General features: G+C 48.9%; 1 long non-coding RNA gene across 4 annotated transcripts in view; it reads left to right on the plus strand.

The window, feature by feature from the left end:
- Nucleotides 1-15,875, plus strand: part of LOC123626897 — a 43,360-nt gene that overhangs the window by 26,650 nt on the left and 835 nt on the right. The window contains exons 1-5 of one of the 4 annotated variants that reach the window (XR_006731059.1): nucleotides 6,928-7,089; nucleotides 7,309-7,379; nucleotides 7,504-7,590; nucleotides 8,211-8,435; nucleotides 11,444-12,941. This is a non-coding gene — a long non-coding RNA (uncharacterized LOC123626897). Of the gene's footprint in view, nucleotides 1-6,927; nucleotides 7,090-7,308; nucleotides 7,380-7,503; nucleotides 7,591-8,210; nucleotides 8,436-11,443; nucleotides 12,942-15,875 lie in introns of those variants that run through there. The other 3 variants (XR_006731060.1, XR_006731058.1, XR_006731057.1) reach the window with 3 other exon arrangements.

The raw sequence follows: 15,875 nt of genomic DNA on the forward strand, positions 1-15,875 counted from the left end.
AACTCAGTCAGCTACAAGAATTGAGACTGTCTCATCCCATGGCCCTCCCTGCTTGGCCCCAGGACTGACAGAGTGAAGGAGATACCCTTTGCCTTCTTTGAGGGCCTCACTTCTGAGCTGTGGCAGGAGGCTGCCTCCCAGCCCACTCTGGAGCTCTTGGTGGCTTCCTCTTTAGGGCTGCAGCCAGACGCAGCCCGATGTGCTGGCCCATTGATGGGTGGTCTCTTCTTGATCAACCTGCCCCACCCCACCTCCTCCCCAGGTGTGGGGATTCACTTGAGCTTTGCTGGTGTGCAAGTAGCAGCAATAGACTGTGATAGGAAGCTGATAGCCCAGCGTGGGGACTCTTGAGGCTTTGCCCTCTCTATTTTGATCCCTCCACATTTCCTCTTTAACCACCCTTCCGGAATTAGGGAGCTGTTTGTTTTTGCAGAGCTAGGTTTAGATTGGCTGCAGGGTGATCCACGGGCTGGTTAGAAACCCCTTTTGCTTGAAGTACTTGTTGCTTTAGGTGTGCAGCAGGTGCTCACTGTGTGTGTGCGTGTGCATGTGTGTGAAGTGAGCTGTGTGCATTATCTCTTTCAGAATCTTCAGCCTGTCTTTGATTTATTTGATTTTGTTGATCTGACCTGGCTCCATCTCACCTCTTCCAAAAAGCCTTCTTTGATTAAATTTACATCAACATAATTTTTAATGGAGCTAATTTAACCGAAGTTCTATGTTGTCCTGTAAGTATCACTGAGTTGTTTCAAAAGTTAACATTCAGACTCCCCTCTTGGATGTAAGCTTCGTTAGGGTCTCTCGTCTTCCTAAGTCTGTTCATTGACAGACAAACTGAAGGATGGATAGGGAAGGTTGTTTTGTTTTGTTTTGTTTTTAATCTTATATAGTACCTAGTGACTTGTAATTGCATTTATTCTTTGGAAGGGTTGAAGATCTGGATCATACTTCCAGGAATCCAGGGTTATCCTGCCCATCTTCCTACCTATGGACGTGTGTGTGTGTATGGGGGGGGCGTAGGGGGTGCATGGAGAAAAGTGCCTCTTAAATTAATCAAATGACTGGGGCCCTGTATTGCAGCTTCTCTATTTCCCCAAAGAAACTAGCAGTAGCCAGAATTACCCTTCCTCAAAATGGGTTCCAAGAATCCCCCTTACCGGAGTCAACGCCCCATCCCTAGTCCCTGCAGAGAAAGGGCTCCTATGCCTGGAATGATGATACCATGGACAAGAATCTTCCCTCTGCCAAGGAGGAGGAAAGGAATGTTGTTTCTACCCAGGTCTTTCTTTTGCCTCCTTATTTGCATTCAGTAAGGAGATGACACATTCTAGAACATAACCTCCCTTTTTCATTCCAGGAATCTAATTGTTATTTCTGTGTTTGTGAAAGATAAAGGATTAGTGAGAATGCTTTGCATTAAGGCGCCATTTGTAAATGCTTTATAATTATTTATGAAATTATCCCGCATTTTATAGCATGGGAGATAATAACTTAAACTGATGTATTAAACATGCACGATCATTATTTTAACAATATTAAATGCACCTCTGTAGAATAATCATTTCATAAACACGAAGAAAGCGTTCAGAAGTGGCACCTTAATTTAAGATATTACAGGATTCGTGACAACCAAACCCGCGACCTTTTTTCTTGAAGACAGATGGAGTTTCTTATCTGGCTGCAGCGTTTCTCTTTCTTGAAGTGAAAATGAATTCCTAAATTAAAAAAATATATTATCGAGGTAATTTTGGCGATGTGATGAAGCAATGCGAGAGGAGATAAGGGGTAGAATTTTCAGGGACCAGAACAAATTGGACAAACCTTATCTTGGCTGGTCTCCATCCCCCCGTGCCCGGGGCACTGGAAGAGTCCGGTTCTCCGGGTCTCCTGCGGGGCCGACGCGTGCTGGAGACTGGCTGCATCACGCCCCTGCAATGCCAGGGCTTTGGGCTGTCTTGAGCAGGGATGACCTCAACATAGAAGATCCATTTTGCACAGCAGGACGTCTCTGCAATGAGGGAGAGAATCCAGAAGTTTAAAATTTAGCAAATTAGGGGTGGGGGTGGGGGTAAGGGGAGAGAGAGGAAAGACATGAATCCCCACCCTTTACGTTTGTGAAGCTGTAATAGTTGGTGGATCCAAGGCAGACAGCGCCGCCGGCTTCTGCCCATGGCGCCCTCTGCTGGCCACCGTCGGAATTTCAACACCGTGCGTTCAAAGCGCATTATCAAGCGGGGGTGTATTCATTGTCTCCACCAGCGATGAAGCGCTTTCTAAGGCGTCGGCCCTGTGCTAAGTGTTTTATAAGCATGAACCTATTTTTCACTGCTCTCGCCACATCGTCTATTCTGAGCACTACAGCCGGAGCGAGCCTATCGGAACACGAATTGGATTGTGTCCCTGTCTCCATCTCACCCCAGGTGAAAACCAAGCGGTCCTACCGCGGCCTACAGATTCCCTACAAAATTTGGCCTCTCTGACTACATTCGCCACTTTTCTCCCCTTTGCTTGCTCTTCGCTCCCTCTGTTCCTGGTCTACGGGCCTCCATGGGCGCTCCCTGAGTACCCAAGTCCAGCTCTGCCTCTGAACTTGGCACTGGCTGATCCCTCTGCCCGGAGTGCCCTTCCGCCAGATGTCCTCACGTTAATAACTGCTCCCTCTCCCCCCTCAAACCTCTGCTCAAATGTCACCTTCTCAGGGAGGCCTACCCTGACCACCCTGTTTAAAATTACAACCCTCACCCTTCATTGCCAATCTTCCTTCCCACATACCTTTTCCTCCACTGCATGTATCATTTTCTAGTACATCATAAAATGCACTTATTTATCATGTTTATCATTTACTTCCCTCCCCTAGGATGTAAGCTCCTGAAGGCAAAGTTTTAGTGTGCTTTGTACCCTGCTTGCCTCCTAACACCTGTGAAAGTGTCTGGGACGTTGTAGGTACTTAATAAATCCTTGTTAAATGCACAAAGGATGGGTTGCCCCCTTGTCCCCAGGTGATGGCAGGTGGGGTAACAAACTGTCCTGGTTTGCCGAGGACTGACTTGGTTTTCGCACTGAAAGTTCAGCATCCTGGGAAACCCATTAGTCCTTGGCAAACTGGGACGCTTGGTCACCTGAATGACAGGCAAAAAGAGTCAAGAAGGGACAGCTGTCCTCGGGAGCCAGCGAGGCCTTTCCCCAGCCTGGCAGTCGGGAGGAGGCGCCTGTCTTCACCTACATCCCCAGGGGAAGGGGTGGGGGGAGAGAATGGCTCCGTCTCAGAAAAAGCGTTTTGAGTTATTGAAATTGCAGCTTATTATCAAGAAGAAAGTGAGTTTCTATCTCCCTGTAAGTGGCACAGGAGTAGAAAAATGACAGTGTAATGATGTTCCAGTGGAACAATTATTTTCCTGAGATGGAGCAACAGAAAGTATCACCCTGATTATGCGCTGCCTACTTACCCCACCCGCTCTGGCCTAGTTTCATTGCCAATAAATCCTCTTCGAGCCTCTCTGACCCGGGACTGCTCTTTCTGGAGGGACCCGCTGACCAGGCCGGTCCTCGTCTGCCCCTCCGGGCCTGCTTCCCCTAACTGTGGCTTAGGATGATTCATCCGGGCCAGTGCCGAGGGCAGAGGTGAGAGGAGACGGCTGCAGGGGGAGGGAGGGCGGCACAAAGGCTCAGGCGCAGCCTCAGGCCAGAAAGGACTGAGGTGGAGAAAGGGAGTGAGGAGCAGAGATCAGAACGGGATTTCAGGGCAGCCTTGTTAGGATTGTTTGGGCGTGAGAACCAAGAAGGGTCACTTAGCGGGTGAGGACGGGTCTGAAAGAGCAGGGCACCTGGACCCAGCACAGGACTCTTCTGTGCTGCCCCCGAGGGGGTATACACGGAGACCTTTCTGTTATTATTACGATTATTTTTATTTTAATATCATTGTTTAATCAGGTTGTTTGGGTCCTGAGTCTGCCTGTCTCAATCTTCGTGGGCTGCCACAACAGAACGCTACGGACTGGGTGGCTTCGTAATGGAAATGTATTTCTCATGGCTCTGAAGGCTGGGAAGTGCAAGGTCAAAGCGTCAACCTATGTGGCTCCTGGTGAGGGCTCTCTTCTTGGCTGGCAGATGGCCACCTTCTTGCTGTGTCCTCGGGTGGTGGAGGGAGAGCTCTAGTGTCTCTTTCTCTTCTTGTTAGGGCCCCAGCCCTGTTGGATTAGGGCCCCAGACTTATGATCTCATTTAACTCTTAAATCTGCCCCATAGTCCTATCTCTTAATACATGAATTTTGGGAGAACGCAAACCTTTAGTTCATAATGCTGCATCTACAGACTGGATGTTTTGTCCCCCCACCCCAAATCCACATGTTGAAATCCTAAACTCCAGTGAGATCAGAGCCCTGAAGAATGGGATTAGTGCCCTCATAAAAGAGGCCAGAGAGCTCCCTCATCCTTTTTGCCAGGTGAGGTGACAGGGAACCAAGAAGTGGGCCCTCAGCATACATCAAATCTGCTGGCATCCTGATCTTGGACTTCCCAGCCTTCAGAACTGTGAGAAATAAATTCTGCTGTTTAATCCACCCAGGTCAGGGCGTTCTGTTACGGCAGCCCTAAGGGACTAAGACAACGGCCTAACTGGAGTTGTTCCTTCTGGGACTTCCTCTTGCCCCCTGGACCCTGAGATTTGGTTTGAGACCAGCCCCCTTTCAGCTGGAAGATTGCATCTTGTCCCCAGATATTTAAATCAGTGGTTCTCAAAGTGTGGTCCTTGGATGAGCAGCGTCTGCATCGACTGGGAACTTGTTGCAGATACAAACCCTCAGTCCTGACCTCAGGCCTCCTGAGCAGGGGCCAGGGCCGGAGTCCTGCAACCTGGGTTTCAACAAACCTTCCAGGTGACCCTGATGCAAGGTTTGAGAACACCTGTTGGAATAAAAGAATGCCGCCCCTGGGAGCTGTTGCTCTGTTTTCAAACTTCAGAGTCAGAATGGCGATGGAAACACAGACTGCTGGGCCCCACGCCCCAGCTTTTGACTCAGGAGGGATGAGGCTTGGTAACCTACGAGTCCAGCGCATTCCCAGCTGATGTGGGTGCTGCTGGGCCTAGAGCCACCGCTTTCCGTGAGCTCTTCTGGCGTTTTTGTTCTTCTGGGCAAGGTAGAAGCATGTCCCAGAGTGTTCTGTGTTTCCTTAACTGGGCTTGACTGATCCTTGCTTCCTGAGGTGCGCTTGGGCTGTTGCTCCGTCCCCCATCGTCTGGCGTTGGCAGTGGAGCTCCTACCTCTCCCTGGCCAGAGCACTGCCCAACACCTGCTGCCTCTCAGTTCAGGTTCACACTGGAGGAGGCCAGTAGCCCACACAGCCGAGCATTCAGAGCTGGTTCTCTGTCCCTGACTGGCCTCTTTTGCCACCTCTATTTCTAGACCTAAGCAGGAGGCTAGTCAGGGCACACAAGCCAGCATCTGGTTTGGCTCTGTTTGCTCACCGTTGGGGGCAGTGTTGCCTTACCTGTGTCTTCCCTGGCATCCAGATCTCACACTGACCCTGGCTCCTTATTTTATTTTCTGCTCTTGAACCTGGATGGTATAGCCAGGGTGCTACGGGGCCTTACAGATTGCCAGACTTCATCGATAGCCTCCTCCTGCTTCTACACATTTCTGAATGTGGCCTGCTAGGAGGTGATTCCTAGCCAGTGTGTTGTGTGACCCCCCTCCTAGATGCACCCCAAGGGCCTGGGCCCCCACCTCCTGCCATTCCGTCCACACACCCCTGGATCCACTGGCTGTGCACCCTCAGCACCAGTGTCAGCACCAGTCTGCATGGGCTGGCCCACCCCAGTGGGCACATCTCGCCCATCCTGCCCACTCTTAGCCTGCCCATCAGCTGCAGGATGTCTTCCAGGCTGGGCCACGTCTTGGGATATGACAGGTCTCAGGTTGTTCCTAGCACTTAGGCAGAGTTGCGGAACTCCATGGTGCTTGGCCAATGAAGGATGGGCTGAGCTGTTGGCCAGGCTGCCAAGTCCTTAGGATAAAGGACAGGTGGTGGGTTTTTATCGCGTTGTTATCAATTACAAGGGTCCTCCAGGAATTGCTGGCTGGGAATGAGGGGAATGAGGAAGCCTGTGGTTTTTGTCCTAATTTGTTTGGTTTGGGGCTGGACCCCAAGCTCAGGAACCATAGTAATTAGCCCAGCTGCAGAATTGGGCAAACGTAGCACATGGCTGTCATTGCTCCAAGGGGCTGGGCTGGCACTGGAGCCACTGGCTCTAACAAGGGCTTTTGTCAGCTCAGGGCTGTGATTGCAGTGGCGGATGTGGAGGGAGCTGGGATTTGATTTCCCAGCCTCTCCCTCCCTGCTCCCCCTCCTGTCCCTCTTGAGGAGCTGCCCCATTGCTGAGTCTAGGAGTGGGGTTGGGGGGACCCTTGGGATTAGGAGGGCAGAGGAACAGGGACAGCACGGCCTCTGGGTGGCTGGAGGCTCATATGTTGGAGAGGCTGGGGTTGGGTGCTCTCTGAGCAGGGAAGAGCAGAGAGAGGGGAGCATCGCAGACACATGCAAATGGAAGTTGTGCATAGGCCCAGAGCTCTGGGGAGAGAGCATCTGCAATCTGCCAAGCCAACCAGAAAATTAAAAAGATGGCTCAACATGCACGCTGAGGCTCTGGTTGGAAATGGGTAGAGTCGGAGCATTTAGGGATTCTGGGCCCAGTGAGAGGGGCTCTGTGTCAATCACTGATGGAGCTGGGGCTGAGGGCATCTTCCCATGGTGGGCTCTGAGTTTCATGTGGAGATGCATCTGCAAGCCCATCACTGGAGCCACAGCTGCGGAGATGTATGTGCTGGGACACATCCCTTGGCTCTTGTGGGGGCTCCTGGGCTTCTGGGAGAGCCTTCCCCACCCTGGGTCCCCTCTGTCCTTCCCCAGCCCTACTTGAGATGCCCCCTCCTCAGCTTACCAGTATCGATGGATATAGCACCTTCAGGCACTTGGCTACTGTGTCCAGACTCGGTGACATGTGGCCAACTCTAGCTCTTTGCTTTTAATGGTAGAAGGACATAATGGCAGGAGGGCTCCGGGAAGACATCAGGAAGACACTCGTAAAAGCAGGTGAGGACTGGAAAACATAACTGAGGGTTGCCTCGACAACCTACTCCAGAACTGGGACTAGAAAGTCAAAAGGGGTCACGCTGGGAGGGGGGCTCTCTGCAGGGTGGAGAGGAGGAGCCCACCAGCCTGAGGCATTGGGGGTTCTCTGAGTGGACTCACGGCCCGATGCCTACCTTGGAGCTAGAGACTCACCAGCTACCATTTTCTCTCCTCGCGGAGCCTGTCTTCCCTGCCAAGAGCCCAGAGGGTCAGTCCTGGCATGCCACAAGGGGCCACAGTGCCAGTAGGAGGTGAGCAGGGTGGGACCACACAGCACACCCCGTGTTCTCACCAGACTTGCCAGTTCCTAAAATTCCTTTAAAGGAGTAGAAGCCTTGCACAAGCCATCATGAGAAATAAACTTTGTTTTCCCAGTGCGACAGACTCTGTGTACACTGCAGCTCTGCTCCCAGAAGATTTATCAATCAAGGCAGCCTTGTGAGGAAGCGCAGACAATTAGAGGTTAGTGCCTTTTATGTACGAGACTAATTTGCAGCACAGAAAATAATAGTGGAGATATTTTTAGAAAGGAAGGGTCAGTGGGGGGAAGAAGGACAAACGTCAGGATTCCATCAGTGATTTGCTCAAAAAGTCAACTTCTAGAGACTGTGCAAGAATCAGGATACAGCCACCCCAGCTGACTATACCTCCTACCTCTACATCTGCTGCCATGGAAAATAATAACCAGTGTGGATAATGAATGATCCAGGAATTCTGCAGGATTCTCATCCATCAAAGAAGGCATTTATCTCACATGCTGGTGTCCAGCCAGCAGTGGCCGTTTAAATGAACCTGGCTTGCCCACGTGTCCAGTCCCACCTTTGGAACTCTAAAAGCAACCCCAGTATGGTCAGCAGCCTTTAGGATGGGCCCCCCATATTCTCTGCCCCTTGGTAGTCACTCACTTGTATAGTCCCTTCCCCTTTGGTGTGGGCTGGATGTATGGATTTGAATAGAAAATGACAGAAGTGGTGACACATCTCTTCCAAGGTCAGGTCATAAAAGGACTGTGGCTCCCACCTGGAGAGATTGCTCTCTCTCAGTTTCTCTGTCACTTTCTGTTTCTTTCTGTCTCTTTCCAGTCACCAGCTACCATGCTTGAGGACACTCAGGAAGCCTCTGGGGAGGCCCACGTGATGAGGAATTGAGCCTGTCCTGAAGCATCCGAGTGAGCTTGGAAGCGGATCCTCCCTTCCCAAGGCTTTGGAGGAGGCACAGCTCCGGCCTCCAGCTTGACTTCATCCTCACCAGGGATTCTGAGCCACAGGCTACAGCTAAGGTGCCCGGATCCCTGAGCCACAGCAACGGTGAGATAGGAAATGTTTGCTGTGTCAGGCCACTGAGTTCTGGGGTTATTTGTTTGCAGCAATGGGTCACTAATCTCCCCAGATATCACCAGTTCTTGCTCTCTGGAGTTCCTTCAGGCTCCCTGCCACTTGCCACTGTCCCTGCATCCTGTCCCCCCTGCTTCCCGACCAGCCCTGTGTCCTGGCCTCTTGCTTTGGCCCCCCCATCTCCAGCTCCTCCTCTAGCTGCTTTGATGCACGGTCAGGTTTTGGCGTTATCACGTGGCTTTGACCTTGGCCCCTGCCCAGACACAATGTTGGAGATCTGCCTTCTGCCTTTACACTTCACCAGCCTGTGTAAGAAACCACCTCCTGAGCCCCACCCTGGCCAGGCTCGCCTCTCACCTGCCCCAGGTCGGACCTAGAAGCAGGGTCAGAAAACAAGCCGACTTACTAGAGCAGGAAAGCTTAACCAGACACCCTGGCAAGACTCTCAGGGAGAGAGAGCTGAAACAACCCCATCCAGAGAAAATCCATCACACTGTCGCCCCTGTACCCCGTTCTCTTAGTGCACCTATCCATCAGGACTTGCCCGCCTTTGTGAGCTGATGGATGGCAAATTGTTGGCCCATTACTTTGTAAAAACAAGATGTTGTTTTCAGATATTTTTCTTTCCTCCCTCTTCCTCCCGCCCTGCCTCACTTAATTCATTCTTTAAGTCCAGTCGGCATTTCATTCATTAGTATTATTATTTTTGGAATTCAGACATTAAAATGATTGGGTCTAGATTCCATTATGAGGCTCTGGTGACTTAGGGTAAATATTCTCTGAAACCGAGAGAGTATTTGGCTACTTTTTCTCAGTCTTCCCGCTTTCATGATAGGGTCAGGCCTTGGAGTAAATCAGAGGCCAGCCCAAGGGTGGGTACAGAACCGGAGTTCAAGTCATGCTCCCTGGATTGCCGCAGATACTGACGACTCACACTGAACTCAGTGTTTCTCTGAGGGTTGAGGGGCGTCAAGCCTAGGTTGGAAATTGGACATGACATTCCTCATCTACTGTCACTAAGGAAATATTACACTAATAGATGAAGATGCTTGGTGACAAGAGATGAGTACCTTTCATATCGACATGCATAATAAATGTGGGCTGAAATGATGGGCAAAGATGAAGGCCTACTGAGGACCTGGGTGGTCACTGTCATTCACCCAAAGCTGCTCCCATCCTCCCTCTCCTACCGTCTGGAATCCTCCACTTTGCTCAAGCCAGAAACCTGGGGTCAGACGTGGCTCCCATTTCTCCCTCGCACTTCCCTGGGGTCAGTTGCTGGGTTTGGTTGCTTCTGTATCTTGTGTTTCCCTGGAAGGGGCCACTGCTGTCCACCTCACCCCGCTGTCACTGTCATGTCTCTCCTGGCTTCTAGGGTGGCCTGTGGCTAGCTCATTCTCCACCCTCCTGCCGGAGGAATGAACCCAAAAAGCAGTTCTGCTCATGTCAACTCTGCTGAAATCCACTTGTTCAAGACTCTTTGTCACCCTTGGGGTAAACTGTGAGCGCGGCCAGCAGGGCCCTGCCTGGTCTGATCTGGCCCTCCTTCCCTCTCAAGCCTGATCATTTTTCATAACACACCTTGAATTTTACATTTCAGACACTGTGAACTGCTTACAGCTACTCTCTCATGCCTTTGCACACAGGATTTCCTCACCTGGAACTCTCTTCCCCTCGACTCACCACGTGGCCTGAGTTTCTTCCTCTTTGTCCTGCCAAACTCAGCTTAGATGCCACCTCTCCTGAGAAATCTCCCCTACCCCACAAACCTGGGTTGGGTATTCTCTGGTGTGCTTCTGTGTCACCCTGTCCTTGCTCTGCCATCATAAATATCTGTGTGCCTTTCTGAGAGCAAGGATGTTCATCGTATCCAGTGCCTAGAACAGTGCCTGACCCCCAGGAGAGAATTAGTAAGCTTCTGGCCAACAAAGGAATGTCAAAAATCTACTGAGGGGAAGTTTTCGACATTCTAGGTACCAATGCGTAGTAAAACCCCCGCCCATCCGCCCCATCCAGCAAGGACAGTGGGCTGGCATAATAGAACGAGCGCTAGGCTCAGGATCCTGAGGCTGCAGGTTTGAATCCCAGTTCTGCCTCTTACTAGGAGCAGCCTCGGTTTGCTCAGCTGTGGAGCAGAACCGTAACACATACCCAACAGGGCTGGCGTGGGGAGTACACAAAGCCCCACGTGCTAGTGGCCCTGCCTCAGTGAATGGCTGGACGGGATGGAGTTGTCCCCTCTGCTCCCACAGGAGCCTGTACCCAGGGCAATGAACTTGTGCTTTCAAGAGCAGGGCTGACAGAGCAGACTTGATAAGGACCCTGCTTGTCAGATATGATAATAATAGTCTCATTTATTAATATAAAGGCCCGCTAATAGAGGCGGCACTTTTAATTAGCCAACATGGCCACGATATTAATTTTTATCCAGAGTTATTTAAGTCCAGGAGCCTTCCTCCCCTCTTCTGTTAGCACTTAGCTGGAGGGAGATTGAGAACATTTGTAATTGGATTTCTGTGCAGGACTTAATTATAAGGAGACAATAGAGCCCCTGAAATGTGGCAGGTTCTACCCAGCTAACTATTATTTTCCAGAGACACGCTCAGACCAATGAATGCACAGATTTATCTAAATTATAATTTCTAAACTTAACAAGGCTTCGCTTCCCCCTCCCCTGCAGGCCTGAGAGGAGTCAGCTGAGCACAGATCTGCAGGGGGGAGGGCAGGGAGGCGGAATACTTCGTTCCTGTAATCAAGTCTCTCCCTCCACGGGCCACCGAGCGGCTTCCCCGGGCCCCTCGGGATCTCGGAAGTGTATTTTCTTCCCTTGGCCAAATGGCTTATTAATAGAATTGGCTTATTTATATCTCACCCAGAAAAATCCCAAAGTGATACAGCAACAGGGAGATATCGAGCCAATTAGTTGTTGGGCTTGTCATCGTGGGGGGAAATCTAGTTATTAATTTACTGCCCTTCACCAGTGGCGGAATCGATTCTGAGGAAACCAGAAGGAAGAGGAAGCGAAGCCACGTGTTTCAGGCCATCTGAGAAAACTCAGAGACAAGGCTGAACCGTTTACACCCTCTGCGAAGCTGACGTCTACGCTGTGGCCACCAGGTGCGGTGCAGACACCAGGCTTTACGGGGCGTCTATTTCGAGCCTGACTGTTGACATTATTATTGCGCTGGGTTCTCCCAACCACTCTGTGAAGTGGGCTTATTTCACCCCCTGCACAGAACGAGAAACTAGTGTATTCAATGACTCCATATTTGTTGACTCCGCTGTTATAAGGTAGGCCTTGGAGACGTCACGGTGGGTAAGAGAGAGCCTGTCCTCCGGAAGTGTATTTTCTCACTCAGGGAAGAGACTTTCCCAGGATCATGGGCCAGCATTGGTGCTTGGCAGGGCCAAGACGCGAAAGGTTCTACCGTGCCAAAGTGTGGGGAATCTACCGTGCCAAAGTGTGGGGAATGCCTTTGCCTTCTCCTGAGTGCCAGGTTTTGAGGGCATTGTGACCTCCTACAAAGCACACGTGTAGCACCTGTCATCCGTCCTCCTGACCGGGCAACCTCAGGGGAGGAAAAGCGGTCACCTATTCAGTTTAGGACCTGGGAGAGGAGGGTCCACTGAGATGAGGGAATGGAAAAGGACCTTTTGCTATCCTATGAGAGTAATTGAGGAAGATGAGGAGTTTAGGAGTGCAGTATTTTTCTTTCAAGAAAATTTGCAATTGTCAGTATTACATTTGTAGAAATTTGGGGTGAGGGGGGATCAGAAACAGATTAAGTATGCAATAAAATAAAATTCTCCCACCATCTCGCTGCCCTATTCAGATCACACTGTAACTTCTGTGAATACTTTTCCAAATCATTAAAAATTCTCTATGGACACAATCTTCAATGAGAATATTATGTTCCATCTTGTGGATATACTATCATTTACTTAACTTTCCCATATTGGCAGATATTTAATTTGTTTCTACTTATTATTATAAATAATAAGCATGACATATATGTTTATCCTTATTCTTATTTGCTCAAAAATGAAGTGAAATTATTACAACAGAGAGAATGAATATTGTAAAGGATTTTGAGACTTATTGCTATCTTGTATTCTAGAAATACTGTATAAATTTCTATCACGCCAACAGTGTGTGAGAGAGTCCATCATTGTACCGTACCTTTCTTCATGAATACTCTACGTGGACTTTTACAAGTATTTGCCAGTTTGATAGGGCAAAAATTATATTTCATTATTGTGTTTTCATCACATATATTGGTTGTTACGGAGCTTCAAGATTTCTTTGTATGTGTAAACAATCATTTGTATTTCTTCTGCAAATAGCCTATTCTTGTTCTTGCACATTTTTCTTTTTGGTTTAATGGGTTTTTTTATGTGTAAAAATGCTATTTTGTCTTTTAAGAACATTAACTTTTTGATGTTTTTGTTGCAGACATTTTTCTCAGGTTGATTTTGCTGTTTATTTTTACTTTCTATGATGTTTTTTATGGAGATGGTTTGAAGTTTTATGTAGCCAAATATATCTGTTTTTTCTTTGTGATTTCACCAATTGCTTTTATGCTTAGAAATTCCATATTCACACTGAGATAGACATACTAATATTTTATCTAAGTATTTTATGGTTTCATTTTTTTACATTTAACTCTTAATTCATCTGAAATTTATTTTGTTCTATGTTGCATGGTGAGGATTTAAATTGATATTTTCCCCAAATAGTTAACCATGTATCCCTACATCACCTATTAAAGAATGTTTTCTTTCTCCATTGGCTTGGATGCCACCTTTATCACATGCTAAATTTGTTTTGATATACAGTGGACCCATTCTGAGCTGTCTTAGTCTGTTCATTTGGTTCTTCTATTACAATCACACTGTTTTAATTATTGTATCTTTATACTTTCACATATTTTAGAATATGACATATTTGTATATGAAATTTAGCATTTTAATATCTGGTAAGACAACCCCCCCAAATATTGTTTTTAAGAAAACAGGCTACTCCTGCTTATGTATTTTCCAAATAAATTATAGAATCGTGCTGTCTAGAAAAAAAGCAATCCCATTTTGGATTTTGTAAAGAATTGGATTTAACATATATCTTAATTTATGAAGCATTTGCATCCTTATATTATTTAGTCTTACCGTTAAGGAAAATGGCAGGTTATTATTTTCCCCCCTTTATGTTGTTTTTATGGCTTTAATTCTTTGATCTAAATGGAATTTTCGTGTATACTGTGGGACGAGAATCAAAATTAATTCCTGTCAAATAGCCAATTTTCCCAAATCCCAGTTTTTGCATAACTCACACCTTCTCCGATGATTTCTAATGCTTCTTTTATCCTTTAAAGTCTATGTGGAGAGAGGAGAGTTTGTTTCTAGGCCATCTATTTAATCCCATTGGCCTGGCGATGCTTGTGCTAATGCCACATTACTTTGATGACTGTCTGGTCTTTCCCTGCTGGTTGGAAGCGCCACCCGCTCCAGATGGCTCGTGCTGCCACTGCCTGCCTTCTCCCAAACCAGGATTCATTTCCTGAATGCAGAGTCGGCTCCTGGGTCAGAGCCTCTGCTCAGAGGCCTTTTAGTGCCTCAAGGGGCTCGGATGTAGCAGTTTGATGCCAAGGTTAGGGCTGCGGTTCAGACACACCTGGGCTGCTGGGGACGGTTTCTGATCCTGCCACTGAGCTTCAGTTCAGCACAGCCAGATGCCGGCTGAGAGGAAGCTCCCAACTCCATGCTCCCCAGGGAGGGATGAGGGGCTGGAATGTTTCAGGGAAACGGTGCAAGATGACAACCATATGCTAAAAACTCCCTTCATTTCTCCAGTGCCTGCTTTGTGCCGGGCCTGTGATGAGGACTTTACACACCTTAGCTCCAAGTTACTCTGTACTTCCATATCTGTGCATTGACATAGTTCCCTCATTCAGTTTTTAATGGCCTATAATGTTCCATCTTGTTGATAATCCACAATTTAATAAAAAAACAAAACACCCTATTCTGAATGCTGTCTGGAAGGAGCAACACATGAACAGACTGACAGTGAAGAAGGATCTGGTCACAGGAGAATACGACAAATTTGCTTTGTGGCGGAATTTTGCATTCGGGGGTCATGGGAAAAGAAACAGTAACATCATCGTTCTTATAACTTTGCTTTGATGCCATTAGAACCCTGGGCTAGGAACCTAAGCACCTAAGTTCTGCTCTTGACGTTTGCCTTTTGCTGACTCTGAATTTCTTTGTGAGACGTTTTTCTTTCCCTGGTTCTCAAATTTCATTTGTGCCATTTTGGTAATCCCAGAAATCATGAAACCACAGAGACAGTCAGTCCCCCACAGTCAAGTGACCTGCCTGAGGTCACAGAGCCAGACATTGCCTTTGCAGGCCTCACCTCCACCCGCCTCAAGGTACTGGGGAGGCAGAGGTGGAGGGATTGGCCCTCCCGGAGAGACGGACCCTTCCTTAAGATTCAGGCCCAGCCCAGCTTTGACCCTTCAGAGTGTTCTTCCAGCTCAGGAGGTGCCATGTGCCTCCTGGACTTTTGGGTATCATCCTGGGTGCCCAGTGGGGCTTTTTTGACTGCGCTTTACAGAAGGGAGGGGAGAGACTGTGAGAGTCCCACCTGAGCCCTGAGGCTGTCCTGTTTCTTACTCACACAACCCCTGCCTCACCTCTCTCACCTTTCCCACCTTTCCCAGCTGTATGAGCCTGGCCATCCTCCCAGTTGCTCTTGGAACAGGCCAGAGCTGTCATGCTGTTGCTATTTTGCGTTGGCAGACTCTGTGAACTGTTCGGCTTCCACAATTATCTCACCGCCCTCCTCTATTTCTGTCTCGGTTCACAGAAGCCTCAAAGGGGCACAGGCACAGGGGGCAGGGATTACTGGGGCAGGCTGGGGCTTTGAACCCTAAGACACTAATTCCAGTTTGACCTTTGGCCCTTCTGTCTACCTACCCCTGCCTAACAGGGAGGGTGGTAGACTTGAGAACCAGGTGGGCCCCTAGGGCACCTTAGTGGTCCTGGGAGCCTTGGTTGCTCTGGGGCACTCAGGCCCGGCACAGGGTGAGAGAGTGTGTCGGGCGAAGGCTGGCTCAGGAAGGGGAGCTGGAATGAGCTGGGACTTGACTTCCTATCTGTGTCTCCACCAGAGCGACTCCGCTGGGATCTGGATTCTGTATGAGTCTTTCTTTGATAGAAAGTTGAAAACTACTGATCTTTTCTAAGCCCCTTCAATTTAGAAAGGAGGAAGCTGAAATTGAGCAAACAGAACGGCTTTGTCATGACCACCCAAGTGGTTTAGTGGCAGATTAGGGCCTTAGGAGACAGGCCCGATGGCAGGGACGGATCCCCGAGGACGGTGACTCAGTAGCAGGACCCACCTCTCCGGGAAACTCG

Source organism: Lemur catta, chromosome 23 (genome assembly GCF_020740605.2).
Source record: "Lemur catta isolate mLemCat1 chromosome 23, mLemCat1.pri, whole genome shotgun sequence".
Lineage (NCBI taxonomy): Eukaryota > Metazoa > Chordata > Mammalia > Primates > Lemuridae > Lemur > Lemur catta.